This window comes from Schistocerca cancellata, chromosome 2, assembly GCF_023864275.1.
Source record: "Schistocerca cancellata isolate TAMUIC-IGC-003103 chromosome 2, iqSchCanc2.1, whole genome shotgun sequence".
NCBI lineage: Eukaryota > Metazoa > Arthropoda > Insecta > Orthoptera > Acrididae > Schistocerca > Schistocerca cancellata.
Genome location: NC_064627.1, coordinates 1,138,203,711 through 1,138,223,633, shown reverse-complemented (window position 1 = coordinate 1,138,223,633; position 19,923 = coordinate 1,138,203,711).

Genomic DNA, 19,923 nt, shown 5'->3' with positions numbered 1-19,923 from the left:
TCAGCTCAATGGAAGCACACAGATTCACCGCCACCAAAAAAATTTCGGGTAACCGCCAGTGCTGAAAAAATGATGGTGTCCATGTTCTGGGACAGCGAGGGCGTAATCCTTACCCATTGCGTTCCAAAGGGCACTACGGTAACAGGTGCATCGTACAAAAATGCTTTGAAGAACAAATTCCTTCCTGCACTGCAACAAAAACGTCTGGGAAGGGCTGCGCGTGTGCTGTTTCACCAAGACAACGCACTCGCACATCGAGCTAACGTTACACAACAGTTTCTTCGTGATAACATCCTTGAAGTGATTCCTCATGCTCCCTACTCACCTGACCTGGCTCCTAGTGACTTTTGGCTTTTTCCAACAATGAAAGACACTCTCCGTGGCCGCACATTCACCAGCCGTGCTGCTATTGCCTCAGCGATTTTCCAGTGGTCAAAACAGACTGCTAAAGAAGCCTTCGCCGCTGCCATGGAATCATGGCGTCAGCGTTGTGAATAATGTGTACGTCTGTAGGGTGATTACGTCGAGAAGTAACGCCAGTTTCATCGATTTCGGGTGAGTAGTTAATTAGAAAAAAAATCGGAGGCCTTAGAACTTGAATGCACCTCGTAAGGCACCGCAGTACACCTTTCGAGTTTGCTGAGGACAGTCTCAACACTCTACGGTACAATAACGAGATACTGCAGTCAATACTGGGACCATGTACCCGAAATTTTGATGAAAATTTCCTCTTAATGGATGGTAACTCGTGTGGTTATCAGGTCGTTCTCGTGAACACGTTCTTTCAGCATTCTAGGAGCAACAGAATTTAGTGGCCTACCCGTTCCCTGGACATGAACCCAAATGAACTTGTGTAAGATCTATTAAAACGAGCTGTTTTTGGCAACAGCCACGTACTCTCTCAGTGACTTCTTCAGAACTGCCATTCAAAAGTGGAACAAATTTTAATCGGTCTGGGTTGATGACCTCATGGATGGTATGACGCAACTGATTCAAGCCTGCATCCGAGTAAGGAGGCGTTCCACCACGTACTGACGTTGTTCATGAGTATTGTGAAGAAAACCTCATTGAAAACAGACGGCTTTGCCTTTACACATTTTTTTTTTTTAAATTCGGTGATCTAGACAAATTGCAAATGAATGTAAAAGCATGCCTCAGATGCAATTTTTTTTTCTGTGCCATGAAATTCGAAATAAGAGTTACGCAAAACTTTTATTGCTATCATGTGGCTTATCATTTTCTTCTGTAACTGCTTTATTTACCCAAGTCACACCAGATTTTTTCCGTCTTACTATCTTTGTCTACTTTTCATGTTATCTTCACGTCCCGTAGCGGTATTAGATTACCTATTATTTGTAACAATTTTGAATGAATTACAAAATGGCTCTGAGCACTATGGGACTTAACATCTGAGGTCATCAGTCCCCTAGAACTTAGAACTGCTTAAACCTAACTAACCTGCCCGAAGCAGGATTCGAACCTGCGACCGTAGCGGTCGCACGGTCCCAGACTTTAGCGCTTAGAACCGCTCGGCCACCCCGGCCGGCTTTTGAATTACAAAGTACGCCTGTTACAGCTACACTGAGAAATATAGTACATTATCACATTAATGACCAATTATTATTTAAATAATGTACATCTGTTTTTTCTTTCCCTAGTTGCGATACAGCATCGAACTGCCAAAGACAAATAAAAAAAATGTCCAACGAAAGTGCGCTTCTACACGAAATAGAAAATAAGATCTATAGGCTGGGAAATGTCACCACGCATCATCGTAAGTATATTTATTTGCGACTGAACTTGTAATTCATAAGCAATCCTGTGGAATTACGACATTAGCTGCTGTTTTAGCGGATAATTGCAAAATTATTTCGTAGCCTTCAGGTCAGTAAACACGATACGCAAAACCAGAAACACAACGGTAAATTGCACAGCTGCAGTGTGGAATGTTGCTTCCGCTGCAGTTCGTGACGGCGCGCTTTCTGTTGCGGACCAGAGAAATAGTTCAGGGTGGAAGCGGGCGTATGTGTAATGGTCAACGGAGACACGCGATAAATCTCTTTAGCTACAGTCACAAAGGGCGCACGTGTGCTGAAGCTTCTCGCGGTCCGGGCAGCACAAAAACTTGGGGGATCACCGCCCCTCGCATTGTGGGCGCATCCCCAGCAGTTTCCCAGCCGGCGCAGCGGGTGCTTCTCGGGCCAACCCCCTGCGGCACCAACCCCACACACCCATTGTGTCGCCCGCTGCGACTCCCGAAGGATGGTTTCTAACGCTGTCACACAAAGCGCTCTTTCCTGTATCAGCACAATGAAACAAGCCACCCATTGGAGCGTTTCCTCTTTCAGTGCCTCAGACATATGAGTAGCGCGGTGACATCTCAACTGAAAATACGTTTGGGCCGTAAACAGAAAAAAAAATAATGACCTGCACACATTTCGTTACAGGTTTACTACTGTGCATTAGTTAAAGCACTTTGACCAACTTTTGCGCGTTGAGTTTTGCCGGTGGTTTCTGAGTGAAGTGGGACCAGGACTGTTGGATCTTCAGTTTTTCGTTTCTGCAGGTGATGCCTGGTTCAGCCTATCAAGGCATATGAAACAACAGAGCGTGCGCCATTATGCTTCAGAAAATATTCTAAAGAGCCGTTGTATAACCTCAAGTATGGGATCCGTACCAGATAGGATTGATAGAAGAGACAGAGAAGATCCAACGGAGAGCAGCGCGCTTCGTTACAGGGTCATTTAGTAATCACGAAAGCCTTACGGAGATGACAGATAAACCCCAGTGGAAGACTCTGCAGGAGAGACGCTCAGTAGCTCGGTACGGGCTTTTGTTGAAGTTTCGAGAACATACCTTCACCGAGGAGTCAAGCAGTATATTGCTCCCTCCTACGTATATCTCGCGCAGAGACCATGAGGATAAAATCAGAGAGATTAGAGCCCACACAGAGGCATACCGACAATCCATCTTTCCACGAACGATACGAGACTGGTTCAAAATGGCTCTGAGCACTATGGGACTTAACATCTAAGGTCATCAGTCCCCTAGAACTTAGAACTACTTAAACCTAACCAAGCTGAGGACATCACACACATCCAAGCCCGAGGCAGGATTCGAACCTGCGACCGTAGCGGTCGGGCGGTTCCAGACTGAAGCGCCTAGAACCGCTCGGCCACACTGGCCGGCCATACGAGACTGGAATAGAAGGGAGAACCGATAGAGGTACTCAAGGTACCCTCCGCCACACACCGTCAGGTGGCTTGCGGAGTATGGATGTAGATGTAGATGTGGAAGATTGGCGTTCGGTGCACAGTGTCTGGTGACCGCATCGTAACAGCGAGTTTTCGCCGAACTGTTAATGCTAATGGGTATGTCCAGAAACTGTTTAATCTCTACTCAACTCACAGAAGATGATCGACTGTATGGATATTTCGAACAAGACATAACAGTATGACAAGCCACCTTGACAACGTTGCCATTAGTACGTGAGGTGTTTGGTGAGGACAAAACAGTGCAACATGCTGGCTACCTTGACCATCTGATTTCTCTTCCTGTGATTACTACCTCTAGGTGAAATATAACTGTCATATGTACCCAAACAACCTTCGCATCCTGTTGACCTGACGGCGGCGTTCGACACTGTCTGGAGACAGGGCCTGATTTATAAGCTCCTCCGCATCGTGCCATGTCTAAAAACGGCTAATCTTATCAACGAAATGCTCTGCAATAGACCATTCCAGGTTGTCATCGTTAACAACAGAAGTAAATTCATGAAACTTAATAATGGCCTGCCCCAAGGTTCAGTACTGGCTCCACTGCTTTCCAGCATGTATATAGCCGATATGCCTAGGACGAGATCCAAAATGTTCCGATATGCGGACGACTGGGCCTTGGCCACACAACATCGAGTGATGGAGGAAACTGAGATCACACTATCCAGCGATTTGACCACTCTAGGAAAATACTTCCGTGACTGGAGGCTCCAACCCAGCCCATCCAAAACAGAGGCCACTTGTTTCCACCTGAATAACAAATTAGCAAACAAAGAGCTCAAGATCCGCTTTGATGGCGGCATTCTTCCATATAACAGAACACCAAAGTATCTGGGCGTGACACTCGATAGAACATTGAGCTATAAACAACACCTTGTAAACACTGCTGAAAAAGTCAGAACTAGAAACAACATTGTCCAAAAGCTTTGTGGCACTAGTTGGGGGTCCACTGCCTCCGTTCTGCGTAGCTCTGCACTAGGACTTGTCTATTCTGCAGCAGAGTACTGTTCCCCAATATGGTTAAATAGTGCTCACATCAAGAAGGTGGATGCAGTCTTGAACCAAACGATGAGGATTATCTCTGGAACGATCAGGTCAACTCCTGTCCAATGGCTGTCTGTATTGAGCCATATCCCGCCGCCACATTTGCGCAGAGAACACGCACTTGTCAGGGAGTGTCGAAAAATCCAAAATAGCCCAGAACTTCCTATCCACACCCTGAGTAATGGAATTGAGCAAAATAGATTGAAATCCAGACACCCCCCTCTCGCAAGTGCCAAAGATCTGGTAAAGAACGCTTTTATTCTTGAGGACCGCTGGAGAGAAGAATGGGAGGAAAAGACACCGCCTCAGGTTAACACCTTATTGGGAACATCTAACAGACCTCGGGGCTTTGACTTGCCCCGCAAAATCTGGTCTATCCTTAACAGGATCAGGACGAGCCACGGCCGCTGTGCGGACTCCTTGTACAAATGGAGCATAGTGCCATCACCACAGTGCGACTGCGGCGCTGACAGGCAGACAATTCACCATATCGTGGTAGAATGCCCTCTGAGGGCCTACCCTGGGCCAACAAGGGACTTCATGGATGCGACTAACAGTGCAATCGATTATATTTCTAACCTAGATGTTTGTTTGTGGTATTGTAACTATTTTGTGTGTTATGTACTTTTAGATTTTTCATACGTGATTTGTACTTGCCATACGCTAAATAAATAATCCTGGGAAAGCTACAGCAGAACACTGGAAACGCTATTGCTGTATCCCTCAGGCAGAGCTGGTGCGCGTTTCTCCCAGTTAAGCACTGTATCGACGGTATCGGTGTGGATTTCCGGCATCTCCTGTGATGTCTCCTTACAAGAAAAATCCTACGTCAATACTACCGTAATTATTTTCCAGGCCAGTTTTATATTATTCCCATGCTGTATTCATTTAGCGACGTTTTCCCCTTCCTGAGACCTACTGGCTCTGAGTGTATACTCTCAAATTCGAGACTTTCGTTTTCGTGCTAGGTGCACACTTCATCTTTTAGTGTAGACCTCTTAGTTGTGAACAGTGTAAAAGACAGAAGACTGAGCAAGTAGAATATTATTTAACATCCTCTCGCTGTAAACATTACCTGTTGATCAATACAGTGAACAGCAAGATCATAGTAGCAGTCGATGAATGCCGTAATTCAGTACTGAAGATGTATGGCGATTTCACTTTCGGCTTCGATGCGTTTGTTACACTCCATATAATTTTCGATTACGTGGAGGCTAGGTGCAAGGCAGAAAGCGCAAATGTTGTGCTTGAAGGGCGTGAAGAAGGCAGCAGGATTTGCTCTCTCCACAACGCTCCTCGTTTGCTGCAGTTAATGTGCCGAGTGGAACTGCATCTTCCACTCTCAATATCCCCTCTAAAATAGGCCACGATTAAGTTCGCGTGAGTTACAAATGAGGAGGTTCTTCGCAGGGTCGACGAGGAAAGAAATATGATACTGATACACAATTTTTTATGGTTTACATGTACTAATGTTATCGGAGAGGTGGGAGAGAGGATTAAGATGCGATAAGGGGCCAGAAGAAAGAGAAAGAGAGAGAGAGAGAGAGAGAGAGAGAGAGAGACGCAATCAGTGTCGTGTCACTTTTATGTTGTTTACATATTGTGTCTTTGTTGGTAATTGGGAGCCACTCCTACGTATTCTTACGCAAGCATGGAATAGTATCAGTTAAATATTACCACTGCTCGGTAATGTGGTTCGCGAGTACATTGTGGATCTGGTTTGCAGCTGAAAGCTGACGCACTGCAGGTAATACTCGTAGAGTATGTCGTATACTTGCCCTGCGTAATCAGCATAAAAACAAGCTGCTACGGTATGCAACAAGCAGCGAAACGCTGAGATTACTAACTTGTCTTGCGGAGAGCAAAAAATCGTGAATCTTTGACTACATACAGCGTGAAAGGAAATAAATGTCCGAGACTCTTGTTACGAGAAAGGTTACTCCCAAGGTCTTCGCGTTTAAAGCTTCTTCTGACCTCATTTCACAAGTTATTACCTTGATCATGATGGCACGTATCGGCAGTAGCTTTGATTATATTGCTCTTCCACAAGTTACGACGTGTAAGAGAATCGCTGATACGTCGTGTTTATCGGACATTTGCGTGTATCGTTAAGATAATCTACATATCTTCATTTACTACATGTTACGACAGAAGGAGTCGATATGTCTGCTCAGTGCAGTAATGATTATTGTAAAACGTGTGTTTGAACTGCTCAAGAACCCCCCTCTGCCCCTCCCCCCCCAACAGGGATTTGTCATTGGTGTCTTTCTTTTCTCCCTATATGTAAGCGATGTCTCATCTACGTAGCTGTTATTACAATGCTATGAAAAGGGCTACAGAAGAATGCTGAAGATTAGATGGGTAGATCACATAACTAATGAGGAAGTATTGAATAGGATTGGGGAGAAGAGAAGTTTGTGGCACAACTTGACCAGAAGAAGGGATCGGTTGGTAGGACATGTTCTGAGGCATCAAGGGATCACGAATTTAGTATTGGAGGGCAGCGTGGAGGGTAAAAATCGTAGAGAGAGACCAAGAGATGAATACACTAAGCAGATTCAGAAGGATGTAGGTTGCAGTAGGTACTGGGAGATGAAGAAGCTTGCACAGGATAGAGTAGCATGGAGAGCTGCATCAAACCAGTCTCAGGACTGAAGACCACAACAACAACAATCAAAAGGGCAGCGTGTGGTCAGAGCCACATGTCAAGCAAAGCCAGAAAGGAAAGTCACGCTATGTGCCAAAAAAGTACTACCGCCAGATTTGAAATGCCGGCCGCGGTGGCGGAGCGGTTCTGGGCGCTTCAGTCCGGGACAGCGCGACTGCTACGGTCGCGGGTTCGAATCCTGCCTCGGGCATGGATGTGTGATGTCCTTAGGTTAGTTAGGTTTAAGTAGTTCTAAGTTCTAGGGGACTGATGACCCCAGATGTTAAGTGCCATAGTGCTCAGAGGCATTTTTTGAACCAGATTTGAAATAAGGGTCAGCTGTAGTTGGGTACAACTAAAGGACATAGTGCAATCTTACTAAACATTTCTAAATCACTATCGCGCTAGACACATGCTGCTAACGATTTGAAGTGTTGGAGGTATGAATTAAACAAGGCCTTCAGTCACAATGTTTTCGTGTTTTAACTACACGATGCATTTCGGACCCTGTCGGTCCATCGTCAGGTGTGATTTGTCTCAATACATGTTTTATTTCTTCTTCTGAATGAGCAGAAATGCACCGTGTAGTTAATTAAACAAGAAAAACTTGTGACTGAAGGCGTTGTTTAATTCATACCTCCAATATTTTGAATACAGTCACGTTTTAAGCTGCAAAATATGGATAAAATTAAATAGATTTTAAGTGTGCCCGCAAGCCCGATGCCAACATGGCTCCGGGCAATCCCGTCCCGGTAACGACAATTGCGCGGTACCGCCTTCGAATACCGTAGACAGCAGTGTAACACCCTGCGACAAGCAGCCGTCTGGATAGAATGTTGTAAAGGTCGGCTCCGCGCCTGCTCCCAAATGTCACGACCTCGAAAGTGAAAGCCAAGCCTCACAAATAGCAGTTACTCACAGGAGCAAGGCACCGGTCCACGGCTCCGGCGATAGCTTACCGCTACCATTCTCTTGGTCAGCAGGGATAAATACGCCCAAGTCAACTGGCTCTATCATAGGGAAGTTCAGACTAGAGATACTCGAAATAGGAAGATTATTATTATTCTTTCTTTCTTTTCTCAGACGTTATGTCTGGTCAAAAATGGAAAGTGACACGGACCTTGATCAAGCGTGACTTCCTTTTAACTGTACGGTATATGTTATATTGCATTTAGGAACTTTCAGGTAATTGAACATGTATCAATAATTACGGATTTCTGTAGTTGTATTTGTAAGTTTGGATGTAGCTGCATTGCATTGATGTACTGGTGGATATTGTGTGGTATGACTCCTGTAGTTGATAGTATAATTGGTATAATGTCAGCTTTATCCTGATACCACATGCCCTTGACTTCTCAGCCAGTTGGATGTATTTTTCAATTCTTTTCTCCTGTTTTTTTCTGTATATTTGTTGTATTGGGTATGGATATTTCGATTAGTTAGTTTCTTCTTTTTATTGGTGAGTATGATGTCAGGTTTGTTATGTGGTGTTGTTTTATCTGTTATAATGGTTCTGTTCCAGTATAATTTGTATTCATCATTCTCCAGTACATTTTGTGGTGCATACTTGTATATAAGATCGTGTTGTTTTATAAGTTCATGTTGTAAGGCAAACTGTTGATGTATTATTTTTGCTACATTATTATTATTATTATTATTATTACTATTACCTCGGGAACTGATGCAATGAATTAAATTAAGGAACCATCTCCGGAAATCTACAAGTACTCGAGCTTAATTAAATTTGCGCTTCAAATACTTTTTGAATATAATGCCCAAATAGTTGCACAATTTCTTGAATCCCGTAGTGTAAGCGTCAGCAGCTGATCTGCAATATTTATTAGTTCCTCTGAGAAGGGGCTGGCCCATTTTCAGCACAACAACCAGAATTTCACATGGTGCCATGACATGTGACCTCTATAAAACAATATCTGTAAGCACGTCCCAAGTTATGTCTGCTGTAGTGAAGATGGGCTGTGACCGAAACATTGTGATCCTGATTGTGTGTCGTTTGTACTTACAGCATTTTCAATTTAGTTGGAAGGTGAAGTATTGTTCCTGTTATGGTATTTGGCACTTCCCTCATTTTTAATTGTGTGAATAATTATTCTTGGTGTTCTGTGTTATTTCACAAGCATTTGACCCGTCTGCAAGAAACTGCTTGTTCCGCTTTCACTTTCCAATCTTTTTATATCTGTACTTGTACTAGAACTAAACTTCAATTCTCCGCACAGTTCAGCCTCCAATCGTGAACGGCATAATGCAGATTTTGTATACTATTAAATCAATCAACCTTCTTCGCAACATGTCTGTTAACTTACACGAAACACCAAAGTTATTCGTTGTAGTGGTCGTCGGCGGCAGCTATTTGATGACAGTTACCTACAAATTAAAGCTGCAAGGAGAAAGTAACAACACTGCAAGCTGCCTTTCTGGAGACAAGTGGGAGGACTAAGTCTACTAAGTTTCCACACTATCAATCCAGCCTTTAGATTTCATTTACAGACAACAAAATGGTTCAGATGGCTCTGAGCACTATGGGACTGAACATATGAGGTCATCAGCCCCCTAGAACGTAGAACTACTTGAACCTAGCTGACCTAAGGCTATCACACACATCCATGCCCGTGGCAGGATTCGAACCTGCGACCGTAGCGATCACGCGGTTCCAGACTGTAGCGCCTAGAACCGCTCGGCCACTTCAATCTAATCCCATCATGTTCGCAGATATGGTGGTGCAAAAGTATTTTTCATGGTTTATACTGAACAGACAACCTTTACTTTGGTTATTGTTTTCTTATTTATTTTGTAGATTTATGTAGTGTATATATACACTACCGTTTGTGGAAATTGCAACACAAACCAAGAAGGAAACGCATGAATTCAATTAATTTAATACCACAGGTTAGGTACCTGACAAGTAACAAATGATTACCTTTTCAGATCTGTACATGTCCTTTGAGCCCTACTATTCAATATGTCGTATGGCCACGATACGCTGCAATTAGAGCTGCTATACGCTATGGCATTGCATCAATAAGGTTCTGAATACGTTCCTGAGCGATTACCCACCACGCGATTTGTATCCAAGCATACAAATCCGTGACACCTGTTACTGGAGGACCGTGACCCACCAGGTGCCGACCAACCATATCCCAGACATGTTCGATGGGCGACATGTCCGGCGAAAGTGCTCTTCGAAGAAGGCCTGTACATTCCTCGCAATATGTGGCCGGGCACTGTCCTCTCGAAACGCGGCCCGTGGAGATGCCTCAAGCAGGGGGAGTACCTCAGATTCCACAACCTCCGTTCGGTACGCTTGCTGTTCAAAGTACCCACAATACGTACGAGGGGATATCGGTTGTTGTAAGCAATGGTGCCCCAAACCATCAGCCGGCCGGTGTGGCCGAGCGGCTCTAGGCGCTTCAGTCTGGAACCGCGCCACTGCTACGGTCGCAGGTTCGAATCCCGCCTCGGGGATGGATGCCTGTGATGTCCTTAGGTTAGTTAGGTTTAAGTAGTTCTAAGTTCGAGGGGACTGATGACCACAGATGTTAAGTCCCATAGTGCTCAGAACCATTTGAGCGCCAAACCTTCCCACCCTCCAGGTTGCGCTCACCACGGTGCCGCCGGAGAAGTATGCGGCCATCACTGTAAGACACGTTGAAGCGGGACTCATCCGAAAAGATTACATGTTGCCACTAAGCACCCCAGTGACGGTGTTCACGTGCCAATTGCAGTCGGAGGAGCTTGTGGTTTCTGGACAATGGAAGCCGACGTAATGGCTTGCGAGCAACCAGTATAACCTGCAGCAGACGGCGACGAACGTCGATGCAGACAAGTTGACACCTGTTGCAGAGCTCCAGCGACGAGCCAATACTGTGGATGACGCTGTATGGTCCGTAATGGCCACGCGGACGAGATGACGGTCATCCGGGTGCTGTCGTCCCGTTCGTCGCTACATACGACCTTCGTCTATCCACTGCACACGTATCACTGTACTAGCAGCATGGACTGTGCGAGCCGAAATGCCACGGTGTGACAACCCCGTTTCCCGGAGACCGATCATTCTGCTCACATGCCGATATGGCTCCCTTTGACTGGTACTCACTGTATTGTTTCCGCCGGCCGTGGTGGTCTAGCGGTTCTGGCGCTGTAGTCCGGAACCGCGGGACTGCTACGGTCGCAGGTTCGAATCCTGCCTCGGGCATGGGTGTGTGTGGTGTCCTTAGGTTAGTTAGGTTTAAGTAGTTCTCAGTTCTAGGGGACTTATGACCTAAGATGTTGAGTCCCATAGTGCTCAGAGCCACTGTATTGTTTCCACCTTGTGTGACAGCTCTGCCGACTACACTAGCCGCTACACCGACCCTGTCGGACCGACACGAGAGGGCTCTGCTCGGCCTGCGTGTACCCAATCTCGCTTCAAAACGTACCTCGTATTGCTTGCACATCCGTCGCTACTTCCACCAAGTGTGGCGCTACTCGGGTAATTTCTTCTCGTTGTTGCAATTTTCACAAACGGTAGTGCATATTTTTTAAATGATATTCGACGTTTTTTTTTATTCCCTGCCCCCTAGACTCGAAGCCCATACATGTTCTGAGGGTGGTGCAAAATACGTGTATTTTTGACGAATTTATGTAGTAATACTGGTTCAAAATGGCTCTGAGCACTATGGGACTTAACATCTATGGTCATCAGTCCTCTAGAACTTAGAACTACTTAAACCTAAGTAACCTAAGGACATCACACAACACCCAGTCATCACGAGGCAGAGAAAATCCCTGACCCCGCCGGGAATCGAACCCGGGAAACCCGGCGCGGGAAGCGAGAACACTACCACACGACCACGAGCTGCAAACTATGTAGTAATACTGGTACACCACGAAGTAACAAAATCAACTGCAGAGAAAGTACAGGGTGTTTCAAAAATGACCGGTATATTTGAAACGGCAATAAAAACTAAACGAGCAGCGATAGAAATACACCGTTTGTTGCAATATGCTTGGGACAACAGTACATTTTCAGGCGGACAAACTTTCGAAATTACAGTAGTTACCATTTTCAACAACAGATGGCGCTGCAAGTGATGTGAAAGATATAGAAGACAACGCAGTCTGTGGGTGCGCCATTCTGTACGTCGTCTTTCTGCTGTAAGCGTGTGCTGTTCACAACGTGCAAGTGTGCTGTGGACAACATGGTTTATTCCTTAGAACAGAGGATTTTTCTGGTGTTGGAATTCCACCGCCTAGAACACAGTGTTGTTGCAACAAGACGAAGTTTTCAACGGAGGTTTAATGTAACCAAAGGACCGAAAAGCGATACAATGAAGGATCTGTTTGAAAAATTTCAACGGACTGGGAACGTGACGGATGAACGTGCTGGAAAGGTAGGGCGACCGCGTACGGCAACCACAGAGGGCAACGCGCAGCTAGTGCAGCAGGTGATCCGACAGCGGCCTCGGGTTTCCGTTCGCCGTGTTGCAGCTGCGGTCCAAATGACGCCAACGTCCACGTATCGTCTCATGCGCCAGAGTTTACACCTCTATCCGTACAAAATTCAAACGCGGCAACCCCTCAGCGCCGCTACCATTGCTGCACGAGAGACATTCGCTAACGATATAGTGCACAGGATTGATGACGGCGATATGCATGTGGGCAGCATTTGGTTTACTGACGAAGCTTATTTTTACCTGGACGGCTTCGTCAATAAACAGAACTGGAGCATATGGGGAACCGAAAAGCCCCATGTTGCAGTCCCATCGTCCCTGCATCCTCAAAAAGTACTAGTCTGGGCCGCCATTTCTTCCAAAGGAATCATTGGCCCATTTTTCAGATCCGAAACGATTACTGCATCACGCTATCTGGACATCCTTCGTGAATTTGTGGCGGTACAAACTGCCTTAGACGACACTGCGAACACCTCGTGGTTTATGCAAGATGGTGCCCGGCCACATCGCACGGCCGACGTCTTTAATTTCCTGAATGAATATTGCGATGATCGTGTGATTGCTTTGGGCTATCCGAAACATACAGGAGGCGGTGTGGATTGGCCTCCGTATTCACCAGACATGAACCCCTGTGACTTCTTTCTGTGGGGACACTTGAAAGACCAGGTGTACCGCCACAATCCAGAAACAATTGAACAGCTGAAGCAGTACATCTCATCTGCATGTGAAGCCATTCCGCCAGACACGTTGTCAAAGGTTTCGGGTAATTTCATTCAGAGACTACGCCATATTATTGCTACGCATGGTGGATATGTGGAAAATATCGTACTATAGAGTTTCCCAGACCGCAGCGCCATCTGTTGTTGAAAATTGTAACTACTGTAATTTCGAAAGTTTGTCTGCCTGAAAATGTACTGTTGTCCCAAGCATATTGCAACAAACGGTGTATTTCTATCGCTGCTCGTTTAGTTTTTATTGCCGTTTCAAATATACCGGTCATTTTTGAAACACCCTGTATCACCTTAGGGTGCGTTAGTTCGCTGACCTAGTCGTCGACGAGACGCTAACGCTAATCTTGATTCCCGGTATGGGGAGGTTTCGCTGCGGCCGTCACTTTGGAATGCCGAGCAGGTATCGTGGCCGGGTCAGTGGCCTCTGTGAGGTACGACGCGCTGCGTGCTGCGCTACCGGGCTTGCGGAGAGCCGCCGATCGGCGCTGCAGGCTGTACCGCGGGACGGCTGCGGCGTTGCCCGGCGGTGAGTGAGTGGCCTTTAAACCGGCGGCCGGCCCTGGCATTCCCGGCAACGCAGCCGCGCAGCCTCCGCCTCGGGCACAGTAGCAGCCCTCTGCCGGTGCGCGCCGGGCAGCACACCACCTGCTGTTACACTGGTAAGGCACGCGCGCCTTTCCGCACGCACCCAGCAGGCTGCTAACCAGAACGGGTGGCTCCCGTTCTACTAGATTTTGGTCAAATAAAACCGTGTACCGGAACGGAAGTCATAGCCGGAGAATGTTGCTGGATGGTATCAGGGAATAATTCCGCTCAACCAAATCTAAAACGGAACTTCCTGCGAGGTTAAAACTGAGCTATCCAAGCGTGACTCAAGATACGCCCTCATACACTAGGTGATCAAAACTATCCGAACACCACCCAAAACATACGTTTTTCATATCAGCTGCATTGTGCTGGCACTTACTGCCAGCTATTCCATATCAGCGACCTCAGTAGTCATTACACGTCGTGAGAGAGCAGAAGGCGCGGCTCCGCAGGCTGTACGCGAGGTTTCCACACTCCTAGACATCGCTAGGTCCACCGTTTCCGAAGTGGTAGTGAAGTGCAAACGTGAAGGGACACGTACAGCACAAAAGGTACAGGCCGACCTCCTCTGTTGACTGACAAGAGACCACCGACAGTTGAAGAGGGTCGTAATGTGTAATAGGCACACATCTATCCAGACCATCACACAGGAATTCCAAACTGCATCAGGATCCACTGCAAGTACTATGACAGTTAATCAGGAGGTGAGAAAACTTGGATTTCATGGTCGAGCGGCTGCTCATAACCTACAATTCACGCCGGTAAATGCCAAACGAAGCCTCGCTTGGTGTACGGATGTAAGTAGGCTGTTTAGGCTTTCTTTTTGGTAACGCCACGTAGCGCTCTGTATGAAAATCACTGGCCGTGCTGTGTGCAGTCTGTGGCTACTTTGCATTGTTGTCTGCCATTGTAGTGTTGGGCAGCTGGATGTGAGCAGCGCGTAGCGTTGCTCAGTTGGAGGTGAGCCGCCAGCAGTGGTGGACGTGGGGAGAGAAATGGCGGAGTTTTGAAATTTGTAAGACTGGATGTCATGAACTGCTATGTATATTATGATTTTTCAACACTATTAAGGTAAATACATTGTTTGTTCTCTATTAAAATCTTTCATTTGCTAACTATGCCTATCAGTAGTTAGTGCCTTCCGTAGTTTGAATCTGTTATTTAGCTGGCAGTAGTGGCGCTCGCTGTATTGCAGTAGTTCGAGTAACGAAGATTTTTGTGAGGTAAGTGATTTGTGAAAGGTATAGTTTAATGTTAGTCAGGGCCATTCTTTTGTAGGGATTATTGAAAGTCAGATTGCGTTGCCCTAAAAAAATATTGTGTGTCAGTTTAAGCACAGTGATGTATAATTTTTCTAAGGGGACGTGCTCATAGCTCTCAAGGCAGCCACTGTAGATCACATGTTTACTGCACATTTCTTCTTGTTTTGCTCCATAAACCACCTCTCGAAATATGACAACCAAGATCTTACAGTAGAAGATGTGCATTATCAGAGGTATCAGAACGACTTGCGCTTATAACGTTCCAGTCGGATGTTTCCCTACTAGGGTCCCTTACCTCAAATTCATAAATGTACTCTTCTCCATCATCCCTGGAAGTTCGTAACATCGCCACTAAGATCACCCTATATCAGGTTTAACATGTACCTCACATGCATCTGCAGTTCAACTGAGCCACCTCATGTTTAGAGACAGATTTTTGCGTTTATTTGTTTGTTCTGATTATTGTGATGGTCAGTTTGGCGAGGAAAGCTTGCAGTTCCGAAACGCATCAGCTTTAATATGATCAGTTTTTAATGCCATTAACATTATAAATGTGCTTCAGCCGATTTATTCTCTGAAAGTGTTAAATTAATTAAAACCGCGACTTTGCTTCCATCGAGCCATGGAAACATGCTTGTTCAAAATTTTACGTTCACATATAAGGTGTACTCTGATGTTCTTCAGGATCCAAGTAGCGGTGCAAAATTTAATCTTAATCTACAGCGAAATTTCGTGTAAACTGCTACGCTGATATGAAATTCTCAATGAAGTGGAAAACGCAAACCGGAAAGCTTTTTTTTTTTTTTTGATCACTTATTTATTTTTCTGGAACTGGTTGTTTATCTATGTCTATCTCTCAGACGGCAGGGGACATTTCTTGTACAAGTTTCTACATTTTTTATCATTAATAAACCACGTTATTTGTAGGGCCTACCTTATAAGGATAAAAATGTTGGTACTTGTACAAGATATCTTCGCTCCAGACTTATGTTAGACCTAGGCGCAAAATTTATTACGGAATAATACGTAATTGAATAACCAACAGTGTGGTTGGTCGCAGTTTTGCGAAATCAAACGCTGCACTCACAAATCACCAGGGATAAACTAATCTTTAGAAGTCTTCCTGCATGCCAACTGTAAATTCTCAATCAACTGTGCAGTGTCAAAGCAGCTGGTGCTCTTCTGCTGCACGCAATATATTGTGTTCACAGAGGAAAAATAAGTCCTGTTTACTCTCCAAGTTTCTTTTTTGAATTGATCTGTACGTCTAATTTACATGTCATTATTTCAGAGCCAAATGGTTCGTCTTGAGGGACGTTACGGGGATGCAGGAATCAGTATAAGTCCGCACTCTATGACCGCCATCTCCTGATGGATGACGTGACGAATGTGTTTTTCATGTAACTCTTCAAGCATGAAGACTCGTACACTCGCATTATGAAGGATGGCTTTCCTATTGCCCCTCATGCCATCCAGATTGGGGTTGTTGGTGGTTCTACTGCCCCGCGGGGTAGCCGCATGGTCTGAGGCGCCTTGCCACAGTTCGCCCGGCTCCCCCCGTCGGAGGTTCCGAGTCCTCCCTCGGGCATGGGAGTGTGTGTTGTCCTCAGCGTAAGTTATTTTAAGTTAGATTAAGTAGTGTATGAGGCTACGAACCGACGACGATTTTACAGAACACCTGAAGCATTAAAACAACCATCTTAACTTTTCTCTACTTTTTTAATAATCCAGTGTCGAAACTTTTTGGACTGGCGGGGTTGTAACGCCGGAAATGCATATCTTCCGATTTCCGTCTATTGTACTATAATTTTTTCCTATTTTTGTTACCTGAATATATGACATTTCTGTGTCTTTACATATTGTAATTGTTTTACTATTTGTATATATATATATATATATATATATATATATATATATATATATATATATATATATATTTATGCATTTATGTCGATGTATAACTGGTTTGTTTCGTAAATATTATTTGTATTTTTACGCTGGGTCTTGCCTAGGGAAAACTGCTATCGAAAGATTACATCGATAGATCGTGTGAAGAATCAAAGTGTGTAGGATCTTTGGTAGTGTTAACTCTGCCGCGTGGAGCGCGGGCAGAGAGAGTCTGGCTGGAGTAGCGAGTGGAGCAGGTGTGTTGTGTGACGCTCCCGCGAGTTGCCGCGCTTTCGGGGTTTGGCAGCATGTAATTGCGCTCGACTTGCGATAATAGTTTCTGACATGGTGTCGCGGACGGGAAGCATTAGCTGGCGCACATCAAGAGCCCGTTTCGTCTGGTGACCGTGTCGAGAAGGAGGCGCGCCAACGTCCAGCTTCTGCAACAGCGACGGCCGACAATGAGTGACTGTCGCCACCTCCTCGATCGACGGCTTCAAACCTTCAATCAACCAACAGGGAAGACTGGAAGCACGTAAAGTTTTAGAACTGTATGGCAGACCTCAGCTTTTCCAACTTTTAAAATTGTTGCATCACAAAATTACAGCTACTTAGCATGAACCTTTGTTGCTCATTGTCCCAATTGCAATACCCAGCAGGGTCCCTTCCTTTTCCGGAATGAACCATAGTGTCGTTGAAATTCAAACGCCAGCATTAAAGTAATATTATAGCATTTCACTGCTTTAATTTCAAAGTTCAGTTAAAGTATTCATAGCTGGCTACAATATTTAGATTACACAAGCACGAATTAAGAGTGCGAGTTTTGTTACCGTATTTTAGCTTACCTGTGACTGCAGCTCAGCTTGGTACGTACTAAATTTTACTATTGTTAATTGTTCAGAATCATTTAATTCCAGTTCAAAGTTAAATCTCTTATTTCTAAATTGCGTAGATTCAAGTAGCTTTTGAAATGATTGTTGAGGTAGTCCAAGACTAACCGCATTTTACTGAATTTCGTTGTGCTTCAGAAACAAAGCTCACTGTTAATTTCAGTCACTAAATTAACTTTCAATTTTCCGGTTTTATTAATTCTTTTGCTAAATCAAGTCAGAGTGTAGCGAAATTTATTACTTCTGACAAACTTTCAGTTTTCACACTACACGTGTCAACCTTCAGTTGCCACGCTTCTAGTGCTAATTATATGTGTAATAATCTTTCTTTTTCAGTTACTATAGTAATTGTCCTTAGGACTGGCGACCGTAATTTCTCCCAAATCTCAAATATCTAATTACCGGTAGTTGATTGTTAACGTAATGGCCGCACATTTACTTTCTTTATTAACTTTACCCCTATTTCAAAATTAATTTCCACCAGTTTCATTAGCATTTTTCCTTTCATTTAGATGTAACCCTTTCCTCCCTCTTTACCGACAAATTAACCTCGGTGACGATTGCTTTTCCCAAATTTCCATTAGGTACACGCGGTTTAATTCTTCACTGTCATTAAGGTCAATAAGTGAGGGGGAGGTTACAGGGTATACAACAAAGACGCTTAGTTAAGGGCGAAAAGATCTGAATTGTTGCGGAAGCGTTCGGCGGATGTAGTGTATGGATTCAAATGCAACGTGAAGCCGTTGTTATCGAGACCTGTAAGACACAATGAACAAGACATCAGTAACCAGCTGGAGTAAGTAGGGTGTTTAAATTCAGCACCGATCCGCTACGTTCATCCGGTCAGGCGAAGAACGTCCATTTGTCATTCAACGACTCGTGACCACAATCCGGAATTACTCTCCAATTGTACTCCAGCACGCCTTAATCCCTTCAGCAGTGTCTCGCGGCTGGAGTGTTCTGGACATTGTTGATAGCGATGTAAGATCTGGGTCTCGGCCAGTGTTGCTATCGGACGTAATGTTCTGGTGTGTAATCGTAGAAAAGGAACGATGTTGTTCACTGATCCTTATTTAAATCAAAACTATCAATAACATATCGTTTATAGACTGCAACATCTGGTTGCGTTACCTCTGTATAACAGCTTTATCGTCACATATCATGTTCGAGGAAAAGTTTTCATATGGACTGTTCCTAAATCATATTTTGGTTTCAGACATGTGTGTTGCTTGTTGTATGTGTAGTGCATAATGGTACATATTCATTTTCTATCGGCTGTCTGAAAGGCCAAATACTTCACCTAAACGAGGCAGAAGATAATATTCATCTTTCTCCATATGGTAATCCTGGTTAACTCTTCAACCGTTCACATTATTTCACTTATTTGCTGTTATTTACTATTCTCTAGCATTTCTCAGTATCAAACGTAACCACAAATTCCAGATAATGAGATAAATAAAACAGCTTTTAAAAATATCCGGAAGTTGCGTAACCCTTCTATTACATATATCAATAAAGACTCATTTATAAGTTTGGGTTTAGATAAGGTTAAGGAACCAGAGAGGCCGTTCTAACGTCTCAGCTGATAATGTAATCAAGACTTAAGAAAAATCAAGATAAGTTCATAGGATCTAGAAAAAGCGTTCGGCAATGTAAAATGGTGCACGGCGATAGAAATTCTGAGGAAAAAATATGTGACCTGTAGGGAAAGGGTAATACATAATACGATCCAGAACCAAGAAGAAACAATAAGAATAGAAGACCAAGAACGAAGTGCTCAATTTAAAAATTGTGTAAGACAGAGATGCAGTCTTTCGACCCTTCGGTTTAATCTCTATACGTTGAAGAAGCATGGACTGAAACAAAAGAAAAGTGTTAGAATGGGATTATAACTAAGAGCGACAAGAAGACAATGATAATATTCGCTCATTACACTGCCATCCTCACTGAAAGTAAAGAAGAATTACAGGATCTATTGAATGGAATTATCACTCTAATGAGAACGGAATACATCCTGAGAGTAAATCGAAGAAAGACGAAAGTAATGAGAAGCAACAGAAACGAGATTAGCGATAAACTTAAGACAGACGAAAAGAAGGGTCAGTATGATAGGACATCAGGGAATAATTTCCATGGTCTGCAGGGATCTGTA